Source organism: Sinohyriopsis cumingii, chromosome 5 (genome assembly GCF_028554795.1).
Source record: "Sinohyriopsis cumingii isolate HCF-2022 chromosome 5, ASM2855479v2, whole genome shotgun sequence".
In the NCBI taxonomy this organism is placed as follows: Eukaryota; Metazoa; Mollusca; class Bivalvia; order Unionida; family Unionidae; genus Sinohyriopsis; species Sinohyriopsis cumingii.
Genome location: NC_142965.1, coordinates 84,815,985 through 84,841,544, shown reverse-complemented (window position 1 = coordinate 84,841,544; position 25,560 = coordinate 84,815,985). Strand labels below are relative to the sequence as shown.

The following is a 25,560-nucleotide window of genomic DNA, read 5'->3' as shown; positions in this document are numbered from 1 at the left end:
ACCAGAACCGGAGCGTCTAGATAGCATAATTGACGAGTCCAGAAAAAACATTGATGCCGACGAGGAATATATCATCGAATGGTCCAGGAGGATATTTAACCAACGAAACCGCGAGGCAAAAGATCTCGGTAGAAGAATAATTGGTAAGTTCACACAAGGTGGAAAAAACCACGACTACAAACGATATTGCTCACGGCTGATTATAGATGACGCAGAATATGATTTCGTAATCAAGGACACAGTGGCAAAAAATAGATACGTGAACTGCAAAACAGCTTTCTTGTCCAATGGAACGAGGTTGGGTACAGTTGTTACCTACAGCGATGGAGACAGCCCGGCGTATCCACATTTGAGGGCGTCTATGCTGGGATATGCCGCTATCAATTTATTCTCGATGATAAATAGATTCCCCGATACCGCGGTTAGAGTAGCCGTTGATTCGTTTTATGTTGACGTAGCGTATAAAGGAAACGTAGCCGAGTTTACTAGTCCGGACGAGAGTTGGGGTACATGGAGAATTAAAAATGAAATACGACGCGATTATTCCCCGTCAGCAGATGTCACCGTTGAGAACAACTACTTACGCGGTGATAAATTGTCAGAATGGTCTAATGCACCATCGTGTTCTGATCCAATTTGTAGACACAAGACGGTTTATTTAAGCGGCTGTGGCGGGTCAGGAAAGACGACTCGGGCAATTGAATTATTTCGAACGCGGGCAAGTATAATCGTGCTTACACCGACCCATAGACTAGCGCGAGAGATAAAACAACGAAATGTTGACGCCGTTACTTATCACAGCTTTTTTCGATACAGCGGCGGTGAGTGGACTCCTGATCGAATGGGTGAAAAATTTATTCCCGACATTATCATCTGGGATGAGATATGTACTGTTTCGTTAGATACTTTACAAATGTTTCTTGAGTGGTTGCTGCGCGCGAATACAGCGGTAATCATGTGTGGGGACCATGGCCAACCACCACCATTTGTCGGCGAGGGTCCACATGATTGGTTAAGGGGTTTTGTGGACTATTATGAAGAAACCGATACTGATTACCGAGCACTTGATGAACAACTGCGCGAGGTTAAGAAATTAATCAGATTACAGCCGGATAGAATTCAATGTGAAATAATTCGCGAGGTGATTCCGGAAACGCCGTTAAATGAATTCTGGGAAACATGGAGACCAAACGATTTGATTGTAGCGAGTAGAAAGATAGTCAGAGACACACTTCAGCGGAAGTTGTTTACGTTGCATAAGGAAAAGTTTCCAACGCGTCCAGTGCCGTTATGTTATAGACCCGCGGACACACGGCGGCAGAACATTGAAGTTGAAATTCCAGGTCGGACAGAAAAACAAATTCTCGTGCTGAATGATATCGTGCTCGTTGATATCAGCGTCGTCGAGGACGCGCTACGTGCTGATAAATCCCCGTGGACGCTAGGATACGCAACAACAATACATTCCTCGCAGGGACTAACCATCACGGACACAATTGTTTGGATAGTTGATAATCGCATCGAATGGTCGAATCTAGTCTATCTTGCAGTGTCCAGAGTACGAAGGATAAATCAGCTTCGAAGAATTGTTATTGACGAAGCCACCGACGAAGCCGGCGACAAAGTCACCATCGATGCAAGCGTCATTGATAGAAAACTCTCGGGTTACCGCCAACAGGATAAAAAAAAACAGCGGCGTTTTGATATTGATGCCGAATTAATAATCTCGCTACGACAACAACAGAATAATCACTGCGCGAGTTGCAATTGTATAATGAGTTGGCGTTATTCGGATAAAGACACTCGCCAATTTACCGTGGATAGGATCGATAACAGTCTCGGTCATGTCAAAAACAATGTGAGGTTGACCTGTCTTGAGTGTAATAGACGCAACGGCGCTAGTTAAGACCACGCGGGGGTAATTGAGTATCGTTAGGTATCACTTGTAGTTGCTCGCGTGTAAATCCGCGCTGAGGAGCAGTTGAATCCAGTCTATAGATCGGTGGTCTACCAGTTGATCGTGTTATCGTTGATATGTTATGTGTGGTAACACTCCAAATAGGATCGGTAGCCCTTTTTTTACCGCCTTCAAGCTCTCCTGGTTCATATAGATATCTAACAGTGACATCGCCAAGAATCGGCTTAGAAACGCTATTTATTTTTAATTTTCCGGGTATATACTCGTATTTAATCGCGTCGCTGGGCTTCATGTTGATTACTCGGGTAATCTCGTTATTTAACGCTGCAATTACACCTGGCAACCTTTTAACCCATTCACGAGATCGTTTTTCTTGGATGAATTCCTTCGCGTATTGATATCCAAATAACCGTTCAGCGAGAGTCCGATTGAATCGTTCAACAATTGCCTGATCACGATGTAGCGCAGTATGACCTCGTCGTATCGCGACGCTATGATGTTTCAGCGTTGATAAAACAGCGCCGCGAAATTCACTACCAGGATCAACTTGTAATAGATTTGGCCAGCGCAGAGGACCTCTTCGATAAATCCGCTCAAACGCATCGGCTACTTCAGTTGCTGACTTTGTTTTCAACGGTTCCGCTTGTTTGTATCGACTCGCAACATCAACTACGGTTAGCGCGTATTTGTAACCGTTGTCATGCGGCAGAAATAGTATATCAGCCTGATGAACTTCATTAGGTACGCTGACATCAAAGCGCGAGAAGTTGATTTGTTTAGGCGGTGGTAGATAGATTTGCCATATAGCCTGTTTGGATAACCAATTAGCCGCAGTGGTCTTTGTTACCTTTGCAGCGCTTGCAAGCTTACCAATTGCGGCCTTCCCCTTCCAGTATCCTCTCGGAGAATAATAGATGGAATCCATCGTTTTTCTTGGATGATTGTTATTAATTACCAGCGCCAATCATTAATTTACCTTTCATAGCCGATTTTACCAACCATGAGGCCAATTTTTCCTTGAAGGATTTATCAGGAATAGCATTTAGCGCGTGAATTAATTTTACATCCGCGATATGACGCTGTTGCAGATCGCTACTTTTGTAAGCAACATCATGAGCATGACACGCCTTATCGATAGCGTTTATTGGATACTCACCGGGTTTGGGCTGATTTTGATCATCGAGTCTGATATCTAATCGTGTTCCGGGGCCACAGTAGCTATATCCTGGGAGGTGTTTTTCTCCTGGATACTTTGCCCACGGGGTTCCGGGGAGTTTTGATAACTTGGCTGCAATATCACCTCCTCGCTTTTTTTTAAAACATCCCCGGGTTTAATAGAAATAAATCTAAATTTCTTTGTACCGCATTGTGCACACTTACCAGTAAGGGCCGATCTGTTATTTCTTGTTGTAGCGGTTGTCATATCATTTGTGCCAGTACGTACTCTACACTTCACACAATATAGATCCATAATTTATGTATAGAGATATGAATATAATTGATTTTTCGGCGACTAAAACAAGAGAACCAGTTAAGCATGTTGCAGCGTTACCAAACTCGATCCGGATGATTATCATCGGACCATCTGGATCCGGCAAGACGCAATTGTTACTCAATTTAATAATGAGATGGATGAAGTGGGATAAGTTGTATTTGGTTGCTCCTAGCGTGGATGATCAACGATGCTACGAGGTGTTGAAAGATTTCAACGAGAATGCATCAGCGATCGCTAAAAAAAATGTCATCGAGTTTATTACAGATATCAATGATGCACCGGGTATTGATGATATTGATGGCGACGTTAACAATCTAGTCGTGTACGATGATGTTATGTTAGACAATCAAAAAAACCCAGCTAGGATATTTTCCAGAGGCAGGCATAAAAACACTGACGTGATATATGTCACTCAACGATACACTCAGATTCCAAAAGTAATTAGAGACAACTGTAATATTCTTGCTGTGTTCAACGGCGTTGATACACACACGCTACGAAATATTTGGCAGACATGGTGCGGCGGTGACATGGACTTTAATGTTTTTCGAAACTTTTTTAGTCATGCTCAGTCGACCCCACATGGATTCGTAACGATAAATTTACATGATCCTCGGACACGATATCGTATCGGACTTGACCAAATATTCGGTTAGTTGTAAATAATTTTCATTGTAAATAACCACTTAGCAGCAGAGGGGGCAATGACATCGACGCGGTCGTCGACGTGCTTACCGGACGCTGACGACGCTGGGAATCGGCGCGCAGAAGGTGTTAATTAAACCAAATGACGACGCGACGATCCCCCAACGACGTCGTCGTTTTTTTTTTACCAGGCGCTGACGACACTAGATCGTTGAGTGCAGAAAGTAATAATTAAGCAAAATAACGATTGGACAAAATGTCCGATTCGCCCCCTCTGCTGCTCATAATGGCATGTATCACTGCTCTCACTTGCCTTAGATTTTCATTCTTATATAATACTCACATAATGCCCAAAATTGCTGCCAAGAAAGTGAAAGGTCCCATTATTGGGACTCCTAATTTTAGGGCCAGGGATCAAACTGTTTCAAGGAATGAATCATGGAGTCCAAGTTTAAAAATTGATTTGAGAATCGTGAAGCTACCATTAACATTGGCTTATGAGTCAGGTCCAGCTGCAGTCTGCATAGACCTAGATCTGCTGATGCATTATGCATTGGTAGATCTGGGTCTGTGTTATATATGTAGGTGTCTTTCCATTCAAAAATCATCTCATAACTGATTATGAAACTCTTTAGTGCTACCTTAAGGAAAATTTAGAAATTTGTCAGATCCTATATTACCCTTCTCTACTTGAAAATGAATTATATTAAAGCTATTTGTTTTTGCTATGCACAAAAAAATCTTCCTTTGGACACATCTAAAAAACTATTTAGTAGTGTATTTTCTTGCATTTGCATTACCCAGTCTAGGAAACCTCAGCTGCAGATCACCACAGAAATCTGTGTCCCATTAATGTGTGACATGGCAATAAAGATCATTAAAATAAACCAAAAGATAAAAAATTTCTTGTTTCAACATAAAAGAGTATACAGATATTTCATAAAGTGCACAGGAATAAAAATTTCTAAGCTGGTGTATCACAAAGTTTGATTCAGACTTGGGTGAAGTATTATGATCTTGCACATTATGACCTTTGACTCTGGTGACCATGTGATTAGTTTCCAATGGTAACACTGTAATTTGTATCTTGTACAGCTGAGAGATAAGAGATGATCTATTAATATTACATTGCTGTGGTGAGTTGTTGTTGCTTTGGGGTTTAAGGCCATTTTATGGCACATTATAAGCTATACATGGGGGCTGGGATAATTGGTGGATGAAAAACCAGGGAAAACCCCAGTAAGAACCACCAACCCATGGGAAGCTACTGGCAAGCTCATGTAACAACACTGCCCAAGCCTGAGACTCAAACCTATGCAGACAGAGTTGAATAAATATTTTATTTCTGACTTTCATCCTATCAGTTATTTTATATTTCTTTTATCATCCTCTGTTTTGTCAATCAATGCATCACTTTTACAGTTACATCTACCCAATGTTCATCCGTATCACTCTATTCATCCAGCTTTTCTTTCTTTGTGTGTGTGTATATATATATATATATATATATATATAGAAAGTGTTTAACATTAATCAAAAGTTACAATGAAATTAAACAATAGTAATTCAATGAGTCAGAAAGAGTTACTATAATAATAAAATCTTTCCTTTTCCTTAATGAGTCGTCTTGTCAATGGAATCCCAATTTTCTAATCAGGGACCCTGGTTTTCTATCAGGACACTATTTGGGAGAATAAGGGTTCTGGTTGCTCTGAGAAAAGCCTACAGACAGCTGACAGGCAATGTTTCTATCATATAAAGGCCGTCTATTCGAAAAGCCCATTTTCAGCTAGCCCAAAGAGTGACCATTACATGAATGTTTGACTACAGTGTATCGGCTATAAATTGCTCCACTATTTGATATATTCAGTGTGTCATAGAAATGTGTATACTTAATGATTGTACATTATATCTTGAATTAAAATGTGCTCAGGGTTTTGTTTCTGTGTACATTGTTACTCAAGAGTGCCTCATCTGCATCTCACATTATTTCAAAACACTGAATAACAGTTCACCCTATACTGCACAAGTAAGTTGCTTGCACTGAGAAAACCAGTAAAGGTAAGCTGTCAAGTCATGGATTGCACCACAGCCAGGGTACTTATAAACTTGAGTTAGTAACTTCACCACAAGAAAGGTTTAGTCAGGAAGCTGGCCACTTTATGGTATCACGGTACCAATTGTTTTTCCATATACCTCAATGCTAATGTTTTGTGAAATAAATATACTTTCTGTCCTACTTGGGCATGCATGTCACACACTGTCATATAGAACAATGCGAGATTGTCAATTTGACAATGACATAACCAGGTACTCCATTGCATTTAAGAGAGATAACTCTACTGGAACTAGACAGGGGTAAGAGTTATCTAGTCACAACAAGCACATTTTCAGCCATGTGTACCATATTTTAAAAAAATCATAAAAAATATAAAATATGATCTAGATAGAAATTAACACAAACTCACATGTTGCCAAGAGGCTCAACTTTTTTTTAAGCCAAACAGAAAGTACAACTCTTACATAATGCACCAATCACAGCTAGTGTTGTTCTTTAATTCTGAATACAATGTTCCATACACCTTAAGCTCCGCCCACCTGGACTTGCGCAACTGGTACCGTTATACCTATAGCAAACCTTAATTTTTCCAATAATCTGTGAAATAGTTCAGGACTGTATAAGTAACAAATATACTTAGTCTCACTTGTGAAAAACAATTTGATGAGGTACTAAGCTATGTGTTATATGAATGTGTATAGAAATCTCATTGAGCTGTTTTGAACTATTGTTTTCATACTTTTGCTTCACTATCAAAATCATCTTTTGAAATAAAATGAATTCTTTCAACTATGAGTTGTATCTTATTCATATCAGCACTTATTGAACTTCACATAGGTGATATGGGATAAATCGCATTATGTCATATTATGTAATAACTAGGTCAAAGGTCAATGTACCAAATAGTATGTACCTGTCCTACTTCAAAATGTACAATTCACCTAAAAGATAGGAATTTATATTTGTTTGGTAGGTGCAGAACTTAACATCAGAGACAGGTGGACATGACCCAATCTTATTATAAAGTATAAGCTTTGACCATTTTACACTATCTGCAGATACAAGAGGTCACTAACCACCAGTCCTCACACAAAGGTCCACCTACCCATCCTCTTTGTAACACAGATAGTAAGCTTTCCTCCTTTGTAATGTGAATAAAATTGTTTCAATAAGCCAATCAGTCACCAAATATAGTAAATTGCACCTTCTAAGTGGTTATGTTGGATTGGGGGTGAAATTAGGGGAATAAAATACAGAAAAATGCCAAATATAAACACTAAGTATAGCACATCAAATGGAGTTAAAAACAGGAGGAAAGTGTTTATCTAAAAGGGAGAGGTAGCTTATGATAAAGGAATTAAAGGAGGCAAAATCAGCAATGCAAAAAATGAGAAGTGAAAGTTTTATGACCTTACCTTGGACAAATATATGGGGCAGGGCCCAACAGGTCGAAGGACAGCCCAAAGGCAACTGTGCTATAACTTCCCTTACAGGTACCCAAATTTCAAGTGAAGTTGTGTTCATTTCCATCTAATATAAAAGGGTGAATAATTTAGATAATATAGATACATATAAAGTATATTTCTTCTACATAAGAATTTAATAATAATTGGCATAAGATAGAGAGAAACTCATCTCAGATCCAAGCAGAACATACCTTATCAGTTTTTAAGCTTGTAAACTTTACTGTGAGAAATTATTAAATTGCTTCTACTTACATTTGCATCAAGATTGAGGGCTAATATAATACTTCACAAATCTTCTCTTTATTTTCATAACCAGTCACTGAAAATGTGAGATTTTATTTCCTTGAAATGTTATGACTGGTGTAAGGGAGATAACTGAATGATATACATAAGGTGTGGTAACCTCTAATACATTATCCATGTAATTTTGGTAACCTCTAATACATTATCCATGTAATATAGATGAGTTCATCAACAACCTGTATTAACTTCATTGCAATTAAATTATCTCAAAATACATTACTGATAAAGTGAGAACCTAACATTTAGACTCCTATATTTAGTGGAGACCTCAAGAGTCATGTAATTTTAATTTCTAAGATGACACACCTCTTTCATATCACATAGTTCATATTTTCTACAATGCCGGCATGTAGAGTGCAGCCTTCCATAACCATGCAGATATCATCTGATGCCAATTTGGATTCTTGCGATGGGATGCAAAGTTAGTCTGAGTGTGGATTTCAATGGAATGAATATGCACTGTGTGACTAAAATGTTTATCATTCTGTAATGTTGGACCAAACATGGAAATTCCACAAGAGCAGCTTGATGGAAAGAAATAGGATTAATTGAAAGTCAATAGTAGATTATAATTGGGCTTATACAAATGCTGACTTAAGGAAACTGTTCTTGTTTGTTGGTATTCACTGCTTCTTCAACAAAAGGGAATGCAAGAGAACTGAACTAACTACATGAACAATTTCAAAGCAGGAGAGTGTAAAAAAAAAAAGGACAATTAGAGCAGGACAGTTCAAATCAAAATGGGAAGGAATACCATATCCTTAATAAATTACCTAAAAATTACTCATGCCAGAATATCCCACATGGTACAAGTGATCTATGTACTTAGAGTGTTCTCTATCCTGGTTTATGGCACGCCTTACAAGAACAAGATAGCTGTTTTTGTATGCATGATTTTTCATCTTTTGCAGGTAAAATAGCCAATATTTGACCAAAATCAACTATATTATGTTTACATAACTTATTTTATTGCATGCATTCCAATCTAGGAGGTAACATCACATACATAAAGGCATCAGGTAACACAAGCCTATATCTATCATAGCTATAGTTATCAAAAGTCCCCATCCAAAGCCATCTTGTGCTATTTTCTGAAGATTTCATACATTTTATTCTTAAAGAACTTTCAATATTTGACCAAAAAGTGTTCAGCACACATTTGTTTTCCTACATCAAACTAGTATAGTTCATAAATGCCGCCCACATGTATGCGTTTCTATGGATACACTGTGAGGCTATTCTTTCCTTTAGGTATCACGGTACCAATTGTTTTTCCATATACCTCAATGCTAATGTTTTGTGAAATAAATATACTTTCTGTCCTACTTGGGCATGCATGTCACACACTGTCATATAGAACAATGCGAGATTGTCAATTTGACAATGACATAACCAGGTACTCCATTGCATTTAAGAGAGATAACTCTACTGGAACTAGACAGGGGTAAGAGTTATCTTGTCACAACAAGCACATTTTCAGCCATGTGTACCATATTTTAAAAAAATCATAAAAAATATAAAATATGATCTAGACAGAAATTAACACAAACTCACATGTTGCCAAGAGGCTCAACTTTTTTTTAAGCCAAACAGAAAGTACAACTCTTACATAATGCACCAATCACAGCTAGTGTTGTTCTTTAATTCTGAATACAATGTTCCATACACCTTAAGCTCCGCCCACCTGGACTTGCGCAATTGGTACCGTTATACCTTATGGGAGCAAAATCATAAGCTGTAGATGTGCATGAAATATATAATTTTATTCTCTTTTTCCTATCTGTATTATTAGAATCATTTAAGATATCAAATGTTCTAATATTTACTCTAAATTTTTACAGTTAGACTTATCTTATATAATGTCATCTTATTAGATGCACTATAGTCTGTTTTCAAATTAGCTATTTATAACTAAACTTATGAATTAAATTTGTTTAAATGTTGCATTTATTGAAGGAAGAGAAAATTTTTGAGTTCTTAAAGTTCTTTAAAATTCTTATTGCCAAATGCAGATCTACATACAAACCTGGTTATTATGATAATAATCCTGTACAGTAGTCCAGATGAAATAATTTAATATGAATTAATACACTCCAGATGCATGCACATATGATGTACATCATATCATTTTGTACATGACCGTGTCGCATAGTTGCAGCAACCATTGTTTCAAGTGTTGTTATCTATACATATATATTCTTTTATTTTATATATTATTTATTTTTTATTTTGGTAAATGATAAGAGCATTTGATAATATATTTTTTATTTAACATTTACTTTCACACCCTTAAAGTCCAATTTAAGCATATTGCTAGGATACTCAGTTACATGTACTGTTCATTTGAAACATAATAAAGTCCATTTATTCACTTGTGTGTTTTGAGTGGTTTTTTTTGCTGATCTTTATCATTTTCTTCTTTCTTGTCCTATTATTATTATTATTATTATTATTAATTTCTTATCAACTCTAAAACCTTACATACTTTTCATCAAAGCAATTTGCAAGAATGTTTTATGAAGTCAACATGTCCTCTTGTAGGTCAATTATGTTTTCACTGTTTCATTTTCTTTTCAAAACCATTTATTGGACTGCTTTGGTGGCCTAAGTGGTTACAGCATCTGCCTCAGACGCAGGAGGTCACAGGATCAAACCCTGGCCGACTCATATCAAAAACATATAAAAATGGTACTAGCAGCTGCTTTGCTTGGCACACAGTATTAAGATGTTAGTGCCAGGACTGGTCAGCATGGTGTCAGGATAATGTGACTGGGTGGGACATGATGATGCATGTCTGTGGCATGATGCCCCAAAGCTAGATATCGCTATAAACTGTCCCACTGCAAACATCATAGCGATATGGCTGAATTTTTTTAAAAGTTATGTTAAAAATCCAAATCACACACACACACGCACCATTTATTGGTTAGGTTTTTGGAGATGGGGTTGTTTATGTGTCACGTCAGACTAAACTGTTAAAGAAACCGTAGATAGTACCATCTGCAGCTGTTCACCCAGAGAGGACATCTACCCTGACTCATTCTAGAAAATCCTCTCTAATTTATCAGCGATCGGGCAGCTGTGCATATGTGCTCATCCCCCAACTGTGAAGGCAGATAGCTATGTGTACAGCATAGGGCATTGGCCCAGAGGGGCAGTAGGACCTGATAGCTATTTACTGCATTCAAACTTGTCTTCAGACATTTCAATATTTTCATGCCACGGGATTCAGACAGGCATAGGCAACAACTGAGGTTGACTTTGCACAACTTTTCTTTCATTTAAATCCAAGTCAGGTGTAGGTCATGACATCATCCCCCTCTAAGTTCTGTAGCAGGTATGGATACAGAGAGCTATAGTTGCAGACCTGCAAACAGGTGACTCATGGTATAGGGTCACTTTTCACTGGATTGATGCTGCAGTGGAACTTGGCAATCATCTGTTTGACTAAGTGGCCCTCTTTAGGATCACAGTGCTCACCTGTGTAGCATTGCCAGCTTCACCTTAACCCTGGGCAGCATACCACGACTGATATGTATCTTACCTTGGTGGTTGAAAATCACACAAGCAGACAAAGGTGATGCCTTTCAGTATCAGCACCAGGAATGTGCTCACACTAAAGGACAGTACATAGCAGATAGAGCAGAGAGAACAGCTCTAGTTAGTAAAGAACTGGCCAGATTCAACATCCAGATAGCAGCCCAGAGTGAAATTCTCCTAGCTGAGGAACTTACAGCCTGCAACCTTTCTTATAGAGTGGCCAAAGTAGAGAAGAGTGATACGAGGCTGGTGTTGAGTTTGCCATCAAATCACAGCTTGACAGCAAGCCTCCAGATCTCCATAAAGACAAGAATGACACACTCATACACATTAAACTCAACTTGTTTGGAAACAGTGCTATGTACCCACCATGACTAACCCAAATATGATAAAGGACAAATTTTAAGAAGACCTGCAGTTATTTATTGCAGAAGTGCCAAAGGAAGACAAGGTCATCATCCTTGGTGACTTCATTGCAGATCACAAAACATTGCCCAACATCATTGGGAAAATGATTTTGGCAAATGCAACAACAATACTCATTCAAAGGAAATGTGCTGAAAATTTCCACCTAATCACCAACACAATCTTCTGACTCAAACTGAAGCAAGAAATATTGAATGCACCCATGCTCCAAGCACTGGCATCTCACTGACTACGTCATCAATAGGAATAGAGACGGGCAGAATGTTAGATTGGCAAAGGCCATGAGAAGTGAAGAAAACTGGGCTGACCACATGGTCATAGACTCCAAGCACAATATCTGATAGCAGACAACCACAAAATAAAAAGTCACATAGAAAGCTCAATGACTCCAAATTAAAATAGAAGAATGTTAAACGTGTGTCTATTGAAGAACTGTGAAGCCAACTAGAAACAATTCATGCGAACGCTAAAAATGTCTGGGAAAACTGGTATCCTTCAGAGGTTCTGTGTACTCAGCTGCATCCGAAATCCTTGGTCTCGACATGCGTAAAAATCAAGATTGGTTTGATGAGAATGATGCTGACACAGAGACTACTGAACAAGAAATAGAAGTTCCTGAAGACTTGTTGGAGACCTCACTTCATCTTCTAAGAACACAGCTTTCAGCAACATCAAGAGGACTATCCAATGCAAGATTCATGTCTGAGCAATAAGGCTGATGATATTCAGCCCCACACAGTCAGGCATGAAGTGAAGAACTTCTATAATGCTTTCGAGATAATCAGCAGGCCACAGTCATAAGAAACATCTCCAATACTCAGTACTGATGGCACGACAAGACTCACAAAGAAACATACTTCAAAAATTGATCACACACTTTAATAACATCTTCAGCCATCAACATATATTATTAAGGATGCAATATATCGATTGTTCCTGGTGGAAATCAATATATCATTTGTTGCCCCTCAAATGCTAAACGAAACTAAAATCAATTGACCTGCTGTCAAATGACAAAGCACGTGGATCAGATGCCATACCGGCAAAAATCTACCACTGTGGATGCTCACACATGGCTCAAGAACTGACTGAACTCTTTCAGTCAGCGTGGACAAAAGGAACTATACCCAGGGAGTACAATGATGCATCCATCGTCTACATGTACAAGCGGAAAGGCAACAGAAACTCATGTAGCAATCATTGGGGCATTTTCTTACCAGAATCCTGTAGAATTGAAGTGTTCGTAACATTTATCAAAGTCTCATGCCTGAGAGTCGATATGTCTTCAGTTAAGGGCAAATGACCATAGACACGATGTTTGCAGCCAGTCAACTCCAAGCAAAATGCTAAGAACAGAACCTATACACAACTTTTCATCGACCTGACAAAAGTCTCTGATACAGTCAGTCTTATAAAAACTGTAAGAGCATTAAAAAAATTAGGTTGCCCAGAGATATGCATCATAATGGTTCGGCAACTGGACGATGACGTGCTCTGTTTTTTCTTGGACGACGGTGAGTCATAAGAATCACTGCCAGATACCAGTGGAGTCAAGCAAGGCTGCATGTTAGCCCCAACCCTTTTCAGTATGATGTTCTCTGCTACAGTTACGAATATCTTAAGTGACCATGACAATAGGATCGACATCAGATATGGAACTGATGGCAAGCTTTTCAATCTCAGGAGACCACATGGGGGCAAATATTAAGTTAAGGACAGTGACTGTTCATGATTTCGAATTTGCTGACGACTGTTCTCCAAATTCCAGATCCAAGTCTGACATACAACAGTGTATGGACCATTTGCCATCAGCTTGTAACAATATTGGTCTGATAATCAGTATCTAGAGGACATGGGTAATGCACCAGGACAACCTTAGGCAGAACCTGCCATCAGAGCGAATAGCTAAACCCTTCACATCTATGGACCAGTTGACCCACCTCGGTAACCCACCTCGGTAATACCCTGCTATGTGCAGTCCACATTGACAGTGAAAGCAATGACATAATTACCAAAGAAAATGTGTCTCTCAGCAAAATAAGCGCAACTGTATGGGAGTGCATATGCATCAGTCTGAAAAAATATGAAGGTCCACAAAGTCATATTCATGCCGGACCTGCTGTATGCATGTGGAACTTGGACGTTGTACAAACACCATGCTCGGGGACTGAAAATTGTAAGATGGATCTGCATAATGAAACTGACGAGGATAAGATGGCAAGATAAGGTTCCAGACACTGAGGTTCTCACACGGGGATGCATTCCTAGCATCCACTTTCTGCTGATGAAATCACAGCTTAAGCAGGCCACATCATTATAATGTGAGACAATCGACATTCACAGAATATATACAGCAAGCTGAAGGAGAAAAAGTGATCACGTGGAAGTCAGAAGGAAAAGTGATCACGTTGAAGTCAGAAGACTCGAGTCATCGTTTAAACACTTAAGCACAGACCCGAGTCTTTGGAAGATCTCTTACAGGAGCGTTCCACCTGGCTCAGTCTCAGTTCATACTGGAGTTACAGATTATGAGCTGGAAGAATTGCAGAGGCAATATAGAAGCGCAAGCAGAGCAAACTCAGGACTGTAGCACGTCCTCTTGATCAAGTAGCCCAAAACAGCATCTCCTGCTAGTGTGCCACATAAAGTTCAGAACACAAATTAGTCTTCCCAGCCACTAATGTGCTTAAAAAAAAAAAAAAACAGGTAGTAATGTCATCTTCAGACTTGAAGGACAAACACCAAACGTGAAATATTCTTTTTTCTTCTTGTCAAAGTAACTGAAAATAAGATACTAGACCTGTTTAGCCATTTTTACAAATTTGGCAGAGTATGAATTGCTTTGCACATGAGAATTTTACAGTGGAAATCTATAAACATAAGCTACTATAGTCACGCATTATTTGTGAAGGCAAACACAAATGCACACACAAACTTTTACCTACCTTCATATACTCTATTCTTTTACATACAAGTATAATATTTGTTTCATATCTTTACTTATTTCTTCTTATTAAGTTCACAAATACTACTACTACTACTACTAATAATAATAATAATGATAATAATAATAATAATAATAGCAATAATGATAATAAATTATTATTATTATTATTATTATTATTATTATTATTACAACATTAACGCAAATCTAATCGGGGCCCCGAGTGGCCGAGTGGTCTAAAGCGCTCTCCATTACGGATCACTGCCATCTCTCCTCCGTCTGCGTGGGTTCGAGTCTCGGATTCGGCTAATGTGGGTATGTGAGAAAGCTTGCCAGTAGCTTCTCGTGGGTCGGTGGTTCTTTCCGGGGTTTTCCAGGGTTCTTCCTCCACCATTAATACTGGCCGCCATGTATAGCCTATCGTATGCTGAAAAATGGCGTTAAACCCTACAACAACAACAGCAAATCTAATCAGCACAATAGAAAACCTTTATAACATGGCGACTAAAGAGTTCTCGTCAATGGCAAAACAGGAGAATGGCATTGAATAAAGTCAGAGTTCAACAGGAGTGCCTTCTCTCACCCACTCTCTTTAAGATGTGCCTGGAAAGGATCATGTCTGATGCCTTGGAAAGGATCATGTCTGATGCTTTGGAAACCCATGAGGGCAGAGTCCATGTTGGAGGCAGAATAATCACCAACCTTCGCTTCGCTGATGAAATGTATGGCTTAAGATAAGAGATAAGAAGAAGATAAGAATTCTTGATTTCAGACTGCATAGTCCATACATCTAAATTAAAATATAAAGTAAAAACATTGTAAACATCAAAGAACATGTATATCATATGTACAAGTATACAGATACATCTACACAATTAACTGCACCCTGCATTGTTAAGAATGAAATTAAATGGCACATTTAAAGAGTAACTTGTTCCATCTACTAATATGAGAATTTAAATGAATGTCATAGTTCCAAAGAGATTTCAATATACAGTTTTTACTATTAGATATTCTTGTCATCATTGAGAATACATACTTTCTCATTACTTAATCAAAATTGAATACATAATAATTTACAAACAGTTGGAGGCACTGTTCCATCTAGGAAGACCTAATAGAAAACGAACACTATTATTATAACCAATAACTAGTTTTCTTCTCATACATTCACTAAAGTTTGTCCACAGAGGAGCACAACACATAGTGCAGCAATAATATTTTAATAATCTAATTTATGAACAGTTCTTAAATTTATGTAGAAGCATGTTTGTTCGAGTACACAAAAATCGGTAATGTCTCATCATATCTTCGTTATCAGACCGATTGGATTTCAAAATATGACCCAAATACGTATAACTGTTGGCATACGTAAGAGCATTGCCGTTATGATGTGGAGGCGGGGGGGGGATGGTAATTTGAAAGAAGTTGGCTGAAAGACCATGAATACTGATTTTTTTATATTATAGATGATAGCATTCTCAAATGCCTATTGTTCACATATCTTTGAAAATTTAAACCTGTGTTAGAAGGACTTATCAATGACATATCAGCAAAGCTAAAATTGTTAAGAAACAACACGTTTGGTGGCAGACGTAACCACGGTTCAGCTCGTGTATATATATATATATATATATATATATATATATATATATATATATATATATATATATATATATATATATATATATATATTAAATAACAAAGGGGAAAGAATACCCCCTGCTTCACCCCATTGGTTACGTGTAAAGCGATGGATATTACACTTCCAAATCGCACATAATACAATTGTTTGCCGTACCAGTTAACTCAAATATGAACTATGTAGACAGGTGTTTTAATATCAATCAACTTATTAAAGAGTGTCCAATGATTGACCCTATCAAATGCCTTATGATCGTATATATAAGGCATGCAAACACTGGGCTGCCATGTTCTACATAATAGCTGACAGTTTCCTTAAAGGCATATAGGCATAAATCTGTTGAATGCTGCTTTTTAAAACCAAACTGATTATCGGAGATTGTGACTTCACATCTTTGTAGTATGATGCATTCAAATATTTTTTTAAATAATAGTCTAAAGAGCTATAGGTCCTGTAGTTATTGCTGTCTGCCAGGTTACCAATTGTGCTTTTTAGTAGCGGTATAATTGTAACTTTTGTGAAATCATCTGGTACAAAGTTATGTACAAACATACAATTAAATAAAATCATCAATAGCACATGATGTCTAGTACCTGAAAATTAAAAATGTTCCACAAATAAAAAAATCTGATCCTGGACATTTACCACAGTTTGTCTTGTTACTGCACTTTGGATCTCAGATGTGATTACCCCAATACGAGCAGAACGGGTATCAATGTTGAAGCACATGCTTCTTATTCGATTCATTTTTAACACTAATGAGTAAGTCTTCAAAATGATTTTCCACATGGTGCATATATTATTCTGACCATGGTTCCCATCAATAAAAATTGGTAGTTTATTGGAAGTTGTCGTAGTATTTTGTTTAACTTGCTTCCAGAATTCACGTTGGTCGACATTTTCAAATGTTTGTGCTAGCGAGTCTGCTCTGTGATTTACTTCCTCCTTCTTACATAATCTAAGAGCATACTTAAATTGTACTCTTATTTGGCGCATTTGGTTACAGAGTTGGCCATGACGAGGTCTACCGATATCACGCCACATAAGGTAAGCATTTCGTGCAAAATCGTGTAGTTCTTTGACACAATCATTCTAGCCTGGTATAACCCGGTGACCACGTTTGGATTTACTAGTGAAGCTATTACCGGAGTTGGACAAAGCTTTTACTATATCAGTATATAATCCATTTATTTGTTTCATATGCACCTGATTAGTGCAGCCGTGATCGTGTGTGTGTGTGTGTGTGTGTGTGTATGTGTGTATTTTTAACGTAGTTTTAATAATTTTTCAATCATATCGTTACGATGTCTGCATTGTGGCAGTTTTATAGTGATGTCTAGCACTGGGGCATCATGCCGCACACATGTAGCATGATGTCCCACCCAGTCACATTATCCTGACACCAGGCCGACCAGTCCTAACACTAACCTCTTAGTGCTTAGCGCCAAGTGAGGCAGCTGTTAGTACCATTTTTGTAAGTCTTTGATATGACTAGGCAGGGGATCGAACCACGACCTCCGGCATCAGAGGCGGACGCTCTAATCACTGGGCGGCCGGAGCGGTTCAGCCGTGGTCATTACAGATCGCAACACAACTTGGGATCTCAGTCTTGTTTAATAAGAATGCAGATGTCTGAGAATAATTCAGTTTTTCGTCAGGATTAAGGTCTGACCAATTGATGTTGTATTTCACGTTTAAGAGTTCATTGGGGCAAGAATCAAATCTGGGAAGTAGATCAGTCATTAAGACTGATTAAAGTCATTAAAGTCGGACGATGGTCGGACCCTTATATCGAGATGCACAAGAATTGGGAACCTAGGTGAACCGTCTCAAACAAGCACTACTAAAGTATGGGAAAGAGATCAGTGTTGAAAAGACCAAGCTGATGACAAACAATCCGAGTAGTATCCAAAAGGAAATAAGAGTGAAAGGACTGAGGCTGGGCACGGTGACGAGCCTCGAATATCTAGGTGTTATCACCTCTTATGAAGGTCCAAAACCTGATGTTCTTTCCGGGATTGTGCTATTTGTACGCATGGGTCCAAGATCGTGCTTATGTGCACCCTCGTGATTTCCATATTCCTGTATGAATGTGAGACATTGACCCTGACAGCAGAACTAGAGAGAAAAAACCAAGCTCTAGAGATGAGATATTATCGAAGAATCCTGAAAATCTCATATTTAGACCACGTCTCCAATGAGGAGATGTGCATTAGAATCCAGTGCGCAATTGGACCATATGGAGATCTGCTCACTACCGGAAAAGAACGCAAACTAATACGGTATGGTCAGTTTTCACGCTTATCTAGTCTGTCAAAGACAATCTTTCGTGGCCCAGTGAGAGGATAGTGAAAAAAAAGGCAGACAGAGGAAAAGATGGGAAGATAGCACCAAAGACTATAAAGATGAAGACTTTGCAAAGTCCTAAAGAGTGGTGGAAAACTGGGCAAAATGGAGAGAGATTGTCGCACAGTCATCAATGGCGCCCCCAACGACCAGCCAGGTTACAGGAGAAATTAATGAAAATTGAAAAGTTAATGAATTAATATTTAAAAATTATTGTCTTAGTGCTGAGACATGCAAAGGGGTCCAAAGTAAGTCCGCTACTCAAAAAATAAAAGATGTCAAAACAAGAGCACATGTGCTATGTGACAAAGACTAGACTGTGAAACATGCATATTCGCTGGTAATACAATATACATAGCATTTTCTGTTTTGCTTTTCATGAATAGGGTAGTCTGTTTTACAGGTAAATATGAGTTTTTCTTACTGCATTTATGAGCTCCGTGAGATGTTTATTTTGTTAGCTTTTCATTTTTATACGCCCGCCATAATGCAGAGAGTATTATGTTCTCCGTTCATTTATGTCTATAAATTTCGTACCGCAAATTAAAACGTTTTCCCCACCATCTATTGTTACCAAGCTGTGTTGATGGTTTGCACTTTTGGTACGTAAGCAACATAGCGATTTCTTGATCAAAAGGTCAAAGGTCAGTGTGACTGTGACTGAAAAAAGAAAAATGTTTTTCTGCACAATGGCGCTAGTTGTCCACCTATTATAGTTACCAAACTTTGCAGATGGCTTGTAATTTTGGGATAAGGAAGAAGGCTATTATTTCGTGTGATATAAACAGCCAACGGTTAAGGTCATTGACTGAGAAAAGAAAAATGTGTTTGCACAGTAACTCAAATTATCCACCATCTATCGTTATTAATCCTTGTAGATGACTTACACTTGGGGTAAAGAATAAGGCTAAACATTTTAAGGTCAAAAGGTCAAATGTCAGTGTCACTGACCAAAAGAAAAATGGTGTCTGCACAATAATTTCGGATCTCGGCCTTGCATTGTCATCACATTTTGAGTATGACTTGCGCATTGGGTACGAAAGTGGGGTCAAAAGTTCAGATGACATGGTCATTGTGGCTGAAAGATAAAAATAACTTGTTGTAATCTATGTCCTTTTAATAAATCGTTGAGGGCTTGCGCTGAACAGTGGAAGAGGCCTGTTATTTTGGGGCTCAAAATGGTCATTATAGGTCTAAGAAAAATATATTTTCAAGTCTAATTTATATTCTGGAGTAAGTTCAATGAGCATAACTTGTGGAAGGATTACTCTTGGGATAATACAGAAGCATGTCACAGTCATGGAAGTCTGATAAGAATGTATTGGATGTAGACCCGTTGTTCATTAATCTCCAGAGCAACCATATCCTACCTGTGCCTACAATGAGTATATTAAATACGGCACTATTGTTTTCCATCATGATATATTTAATGCAATATACACCATGCTTTAGATATATTGTCTCAAGAATATATACGCTCTTAGATGGAGCGGGCGATCAATCGATAGAGGTAGAGCGAGCGATCAGTCGATAGCTCTCTCGCACTGTTTCCTGCAAACAATATAACGTTTATCTATTTAGAGACAATAAAGTTAATAGATTTAATATATTAAAGTTTATCTATTTAAAGACAATAAATTTAATAGATTAAATTTATTAAAGTTTATATATTTAAAGACAATAAAGTTAATAGATTAAATATATTAAACTAGAGCTGCGATATAGATGTATATAATTAATGTAAAACTCATATTAGGGTAGATTTATCTTAGGAAACAAAAGAGTGCGGCAACTTCGGTAATATGTTATATGTACTAAGATTAGTAATTTTACTCTCTTTATAATGTGAGCATGTGCACGTGTCTGTGTGTATGTACATTGTATGCCTATGCCTAACAGACCAGCAATTGTTTCTTTTGTAGATCTGCACAGACTAAACACCATCCTAAACGTACTCGGTCAGTGCTAGTTACACACACACACACACTTACATGCTAACATACATACATACATACATACATATATATATATATATATATATATATATATATATATATATATATATATATATATATATATATATATATATATATATATATATAATGGCTGGGTGTCTTAGAACGATTTTGTAAAATTTTACTGTTTCAAATCAGTTACTAAGTAAAAACTTTAGGATTTTTTATTACAGTCCGTTCTAGTTTGAAGATATGACATAGTAATTATAAGTTTTAACTGCGAAGATGAAATTCAATATGACTTTAAGCTCCCTTTGATTGAACATAGGATTATGTTAATGTGTGAAAACGGTATGTGTATGCGAAACTATCAAGCTGAACAAATTTGATATCAGTTTTCACCGCTTTCAGTGAATGAAAATGAGTGTCGAATGCATGCACCAACTGTTTAATAGGATTTGAATAACGGCTACTTATATCCAGCAAATGATAATTATACCAAAATTTTACCATTGGTTTCTTCACCAGTGATGTCAGATTACCTGAACTTTGAGTACAAATACCTAATGACCTATGGTCGAGGTTATTAAAGGTTTAATGACCCATGTTCTATTGTGTTTAAAATGGCATTTAGGTGGAGCAAACCAGAAACGTTTCTCTTGGCAAATACACAGAAGAAAGAACTAATTTTATGTCAAGTAATAATATGCTTAGAGACGAACAAACATGCAGACGAAGAAAAGGGTCAACCAATTAACCACTACACAATATAGCAGACTATTCTTTTCACGAAAGGTAAACTGTAAAGTATGATTCATTAATAACGTTCTCTTAGCAAAGAAATAACGAAGTTATATTTTTTCTGTGGCCAGCTTTTTTCTTCTTCAGTTTTCGATTTGTTTTATAATTTATTGAGCTAATTACCGGTACATATCTATTCAACCAGTTCAACCAGTCTTGCCTGCTTGTAGGAGGTTTTGGATGTTGCCTTTTTTAGGGTTTCAGTCACGCATGTGCGTTTTGGTGCCCCTTAATTCATCATCCGCTGCTATGTAATGCTAACTGAAATCGTCATGTACAAAATAAAAACGGAAAGTTCACACACTTTAAGAAATGTGATAAACTAAGGGACATAAATTATTGTTCATAATATTTCTGGAATATGTGATCTCAAATCGGCTTTCCGACTGACTTTAACTAGTACATGTACACTGAAGCGGAACTCGGATTAACCGTCCTCACTTATTTAATTACGAAGTTAACAATTTCGATTTGTGATTCAGAACGAACAAACGTAAATTTGATTTATTATATCAAGTTCTGGCTGTTTTAAGCAATGATACCCAACAAAAACTTGATTTTATATACGATGGACCGAATAACAGATTTCACTGCTCTTCCTACCCATCTTTTTAAACTGGACTAAATAACAGATTTCGCTGCTCTCCTTATCCATCGTTTTGATCTGGACTAAATAACAAATTTTACTGCTCTTTCTACCCATTTTTTTTTATCTTGACTAAATAACAGATTTCACTGCTCTTCATACACATCTTTTTGAGCTGAACTAAATAACAAATTTTGCTGCTCTTCCTACCCATTTTTTTGATCTGATCTAAATAACAGATTTCAATGCTCTTCCTACCCATCTTTTTGATTTGGAATAAATAATAGATTTCGCTACTCTTCCTACCCTATCTTTTTGATCTGGACTAAATAACAGATTTAACTGCTCTCCTTGCCCATCATTTTGATCTGGACTGAATAACAGATTTCTCTGCTCTCCTTACCCATCTTTTTGATATAAACTGAATAACAGATTTCGCTGCTCTTCTTTTTGAACTGTCGTTTAAAGCTATTTGAATTTCCTATTCACTTATAACACTGCGTGTCAATTTGCTGTGTCAAGTGGAAGATCCCGAAGAGTTATATTTGTTTTGTTAGTTGTATAAACAGCTCTATCAAAACGAATTTCAATATTACATAAATATTTATGTTTCACTACGTGTCAGCTAACTGTCCACAAAAATCTCTTTAATTGGTTCTAAGGGTGTCCACATTTTCGTAACCTTTATAAATATTTCTTTGCTATTGTTTTAATTGTCAACCTTTTTTCGAATTTTTTAAAAAACATTTTTAATTAGATTAGTCTCTATGGATACTTGTTCTCAGCGCTTTCTTTCTCAGTCGATCGCTTTTTCTAGAGTTGTTATAGAGGACGCTCTTATATCAAGCTTTCTTGGAAGGTCAAAAAGATGCTAGTCTTGTAGGGATGCATCTGTCTGCCATATCTAATAAAGTGGATTAAATATTTTTGATGGATCGTTAACATTAGAGTACGGACTAAATTTGTGTACCTAATCAAAGTTTATGTGTTAAGTTTATGAAAGTCCGCGCAGTAATATGGCCATACTTTCCGCCTCAAACATGAATTTGAGTTGTCATATATAGTTTGGTTATCAAATAATTTGCCCGATGGTCACTTATTAATTGGTAAGTTAAAAAAATCTCTAATTAACAATTCTATATTAGATGATGCAATAACAGGGCCGAACAAGGATGCTGAGTGAAATTTACCCTGAAATGTTTGTTTATTCACTTTTTTAAATTGTTAGCACAATAATATGAGGTTTTTGAGATTGGAATTTATCACGTATCATTTAGGTCATCAAGAATGATTACGTTTCCAAGGCAACAATCTGTCTTGAAACGTATTGGTCAAAACTTAATTAGATCCCACCAAAACACCAACAATCTTGCAAATATTTATACTTCCCAATTACAACTTCTGTCCCTTAGCCTGGCATATTTTTTTTAATTGACATGAGCGCTACTAGACTTTTAAAAAAACAATGCGTGGTATGTGATTTTTGTATGATGATTACATAAGTTGTTATCATAAACTCTTAATATAGGCAAAAATGACAACCATGAAAGCTGTGGGTTTATACACTTTTCAAATTAAGAATAAGCGTTCTCCCAAATGTATGGGTGACTATTTTTTTTTAAAAATACAATAAATACAGTTTTAGATATTCAAATATTTTAGATGTCCCTAGAATTCAAAATCCAACATACGGTAAAGATCTTCAAGATATGCAGCTGTCAGCTTGAGAGAACAATACAATTTTAATTAATATAGATCATCAATATTAGCTTTCACTATTAAAGACTGCAAATTAATAGTAATCAATAATACACCGCTACTCCCACACACAACTATCGTGCCGTGATGGTGACAACTAATGTGTTGTCGTTTTGTTTTATTCCTTTGTCTTAAATACCATCTAGTGCTCACCTGTTCGCTCCTTTTTTGTTGTTGTCTTTTTGGGGGGGGGGGGGTGTTTTATGGGGGGGGGGGCGGGTAAGCAAGGCATAATATGCATCTAGGTATACTTTGATCATCTTAACCTGTGGGGATTTTTAGTTACCAAAATACTAAATTCACGTTTAATTACTGCTATTTTGAAATGCTTTGCATGCTTACATTTTAAGTTACGCGCTATGCGTTTTCTCCAATTGTGCCTATGTATTATGCTGTAGTTTTTTGTCGTGCAAACCACATTTATTTTATGTCTTTTTTTTATAATGTCATGTCGGTTATAAACTCTTTAGAGCTTATTGTGAAATGTTATTTTAAATTCGACTACAAATAAATCTTATTTTTTCATATGTTAGCATACGTCTAATTTAATATCGTCATCGTCGACAGCGTTATCGAGATGAATCTACGTTAAATTAATTTGATGAAATTCATCGAAATTCAGTCTTGTTTCGAACAGATCTAATGTTTAAGTAAAAATAGGAAAGTGCGTCTTCTGTTCTTACCGAGAAAAATTCAAATTAATTTTAAAAAAAAAATATTTGCAACCCATTTTGCTGAATTGTTTGAAACACGCACTTTGGTTACTGCCTACACACCAAATAAGAACATAGTTGCATTCATTAGTGAAATCAAACTACCGAGTATCGACATACCTGGTTGTTTGAAGTGTCATCTTGATGGCTATACGCTAGCCAATGTTCTGTCTTTTAGTTCAGACATAATACCAAATCTATAAACATGTAGACATTTTAAAAGTAAGCAACACATATCATGTGATACGCAAAATAGTAAAGCAGCATGCAGGGGAAACCCAAACAAATGTACGCGTTAGGATGAAGGTGCATTTTCGGACATGCGATTGCAAAGACAAATAAAACAGCTGTCATAACAGTTTCATACAAATTCTAGTGAAAGATTATTTGAGAGTGATTTACACTCAACAGAAAATTTGCTGGTCAAAAACGGATATACGAAACAAAAATTATTGGTTAACCATTTACGACCGGAAATGATTATTTTTAGATTCTACCAGTGGTGTAACCTCGGCATTAGTCTTCTGACTTTGAGGGTTTTCTTCTGTCAAAACCTTATTTTGCTGTTGTTGTTGTTTTGCTAAATATTTTGTGGGACCATTGAGATATATAAATTCAATAGAGTATTTTTATCTTTTTTAGCTATATACACACGTTCGTCGATTAGCACATAACGGAGTGCGTATTGGTTTTTTGTTGCATAGACCTTCAATTTTATTTTTGGGGTTTAAAGTCTTGACCAATAAACCCAAGTACTTCAGGTTGTACCCCATTTTTATTTGCCTTTTAAATGTTGAAAGGGTAGTTACTCACATGCACTGATCGAACGGTTGATGTCACGAATTACCTGGATTCACAAAATGAACATGTTTCACATGTTAAAGGCGTTAATAGTATTAAACAGTCAAAACTGTCCATATTAGGTTCACATTAACCACTGTATCAAAGCGTCTTTTGATT

The 25,560-nt window shown here is 37.1% G+C and overlaps 1 protein-coding gene across 2 annotated transcripts in view; it reads left to right on the top strand.

The window, feature by feature from the left end:
- LOC149799651 (uncharacterized) overlaps nt 1-25,560 on the top strand; it is a 53,862-nt gene that overhangs the window by 15,210 nt on the left and 13,092 nt on the right. The window contains exon 1 of one of the 2 annotated variants that reach the window (XM_089959008.1): nt 17,405-17,488. The exons of the other annotated variant lie outside the window; for it this stretch is intronic. The gene's annotated coding sequence lies outside the window, so the exon portion shown is untranslated. Of the gene's footprint in view, nt 1-17,404; nt 17,489-25,560 lie in introns of those variants that run through there. 2 annotated transcript variants of the gene reach the window in all.